Consider the following 2,998-nt stretch of genomic DNA (forward strand, 5'->3'; position numbering starts at 1 on the left):
TAAACTCATTTTTGGAATCCTAAAGACAGGCTCTGGGAAATGAGTTAGTCCTCACCATTCTCCTCTCCCCTCCCCTCCTTCAGAACGCTGCTAATGGGGAATGACTCTCCAAAGATTTCTTTACATATATTAGGTTAGGAAAGGCTTTGAAAACTTTTTATGGCAATTCAAAGATTCCCTCCATTGGCTCTCCCCGGGGATGGAGACGTTGTATTTATCTCCTTGCAATTTAGACAATGACCTCTATTCTTGTAACTCTCTGGGCAGTGCTAGACTAGGGACCAGGGGGCTAGGTGCCCACTTGGGCTTGGCACTGACTCACTGTATGACCTTGGGCAAGTCACTTCCCCGCTGGTCTCAGTTTGCTTCTCAGTTTACTTACGGGGTCAGATGGTCCCTATGCTTGCATACATGGTTTGAAACCGGGAGGTCTTCTTCTGCTCTGAATTTCCAGAGCTAGGCATTATACTGAGAAGGCTGATGGAGATAATGTGTCATATACTGATTAATTCTAGGGAAGAGACCCACAGATTTGTAAAGAGATGTGTGTGTATGTCCTAAAGACTAATGTGGACCGAAGTCCATAGAATGGAAGGGCTGATGCAGATAATTAAAGCAGAGTTCTGCTTTCTTTATTCCCTGAAAGATACATTAACCTAAAAGTGTTGACTGATACTGGGTTGCCGTGAATTGCAAAATATGAGTCATTTGAATGTACTCATTGGAAATGCAAACGTTTTTTCATCTACTCATAGGCACCAGTGGCTTTACGTTAAAGCCGAGGATCTCCATGCAAGCAGTACCTCCTTGGAATGTACTGGGAGTTCTTTAAAAACCACGTGAAGGTAAATTCTTCATCTTCCCATCAAGGTGAAAAGTCAATCGTAGAGGGTGGGGATGAGAGAGAACAGTGGAGGGACTCTCCTAAACCCAACCTCCCACTTGGTGTGCAAGGATCCCCTGAGCCTGGGACGAGGGTGTGGAGGTCTGGTGGGCTGAGTCATTGCCTCCAGCTGCAAGTGGCCTTGCCTATTGATCCCAAATAGTATCGGTTTCTGTGTGTTGAGTGATGTATAAAAGTTGGGAAGTGAACACCTGCACTTTCTCAGGGGGCCACGTCCATGGTCTGCATAGGAAAGACCATCCTATCATGTCTCCTTCAGCTAAGTAATGTCCTGTGACCAGCAGTTAGGTCACAATGTCCACCAGTCCACAGCTGAGTAACGTCCATTGACCCACCACTCAAACTGCCTAAAGCCCACTGACTCATAGCTGGTCAACACTACTAATCTCACAGTCTCTCCCTAATAAAGGGAGACTCAGGGGGGCCAAGGGCTCCAGGCCCAGGACATTGCCATCCAGCTGTAAGTAGAGCCTGGGGATGACTACTGACTGACCCTACCCAGGGCAAAGAGTCAGTTTAGAATTCATTCCCCTGGTCTTATATAGGCACCAACTATAATTGCTAAGCCATAGGCCTAATCATCTTAATCTTCAACACATCAGACATTATTGGGTTCAAATCCCTCCTCCCACCGTATTGGGCAAGTCACTTTATCTCTCTGTGTCTTGATCTCCTCATCTGCTAAGTGGAAATACTAATAATGGCTACCTCTTAGGGTTTGGTGAAAGTATTAAATGAGGTAATGTATGAAAAGCACTTAGCTGTATCTGACACTTAGTAGCTGCACAATAAATGTTCACTATTATTATTATTCATTCTTAACAAATGTTTACAGAGCCAAACGTGGTGCTGATCCTCAAGCTGTCAGGTAGCCAGAAGTACAGTGTGGCACAAAAAATAAGAAATAATTCAAAAGAGCTTGGGCTCTGGAGCCAGGGATGTGGGCTCAAATCCTGGCTCTTCCTCTTTCCAGCTGCATGACTTTGGGCTGGTGACATCACCCTTCAAGCCTTTGTTTCCTCATTGGTAGGGTGGCATCTACCTCCTAGGGTTGCTCAAAAGAGTGGGTAATTAGACCAGAGAGGCCCAAATGCAGGGTGAAAATCCCAGGTAGGATGAGAGCCCTGAGGACTTGCTCATTTGAACCTTCCAGGGACATCTGTCATCGCTTTTTACTCGTGAGTGGTTCAATGACCTCCCCAAGGACACACAACTAGTTAAATGGCAGAAGCAGGCATGCACAACATTAGAGAGAAGTGCCTAAACTTGGATCTAAAATGACCCTCCTGATTCTTGCTGAAAGAGAAGTCCCCCATGGGTCAGCCAGTGGATGGAGAAGGACATGTTGCCCTGGTGGGAGGCTGTGTGTCCCCAAAATGCCCGGTCCCTGTGCCCTTTTGAGGGCTGTGTTTCTCCACTGTTCTCTGCCCAGGCTGTGTCTTTGGGAAGTGGCCAGGAGAGTCCACAGCCAAAGCTTCTCTGCCTGTGATCTGAATTCCCCTCTGCAGCTGCAGCCATTCCTGCCTATCTATAGCAAAGCAGAGTTGACACCGTTTGCAAGCTGGAAGCCATTTCAAAGGGAGGCCTGGGCCTTGATATTCCCTGAAAATATTGGAGAAAAAACGTTTTTGGATTATAAAAGCAACACTTGCTCTTTGCAAAATATGTAGAACAAAATAGAAAATACCCATAACTGGATCATTTCCTGTTTTTTCATGTATTTGCTTCCCATATTTTCCTTGCAATCATACTATGGGTTCAACTGTGATTTTACTCACATCTAAATAAAAATATTTCTTCATGTGCTTAGATTTAAAAAAACAATCTTGCAGAGGAGGCGGGGCCAAGATGGCAGAGTGGTCAGACACTCCCGATGGATGCTCTTACAACAAAGACCCCAAAAAAAAAAGTGAATTGATTATATATGGCAATCTGGGAGCCCTGAACATCAAAGGCAGAGTTGAGGAACTGGACTGAGTGGCAGGGGGAGGGAGAGAAGGTTTGGAAGCAGCTAGGAGTTGCCAGACCTGACCTGGCGAGAGCCTGAGCCCTTCACGCCTGATCAGCTCCGGGGTGAGCGGTGGTGCAGGCAAG

Source organism: Trichechus manatus, unplaced genomic scaffold (assembly GCF_000243295.1).
Source record: "Trichechus manatus latirostris isolate Lorelei unplaced genomic scaffold, TriManLat1.0 scaffold00048, whole genome shotgun sequence".
NCBI classification, from domain to species: Eukaryota; Metazoa; Chordata; class Mammalia; order Sirenia; family Trichechidae; genus Trichechus; species Trichechus manatus.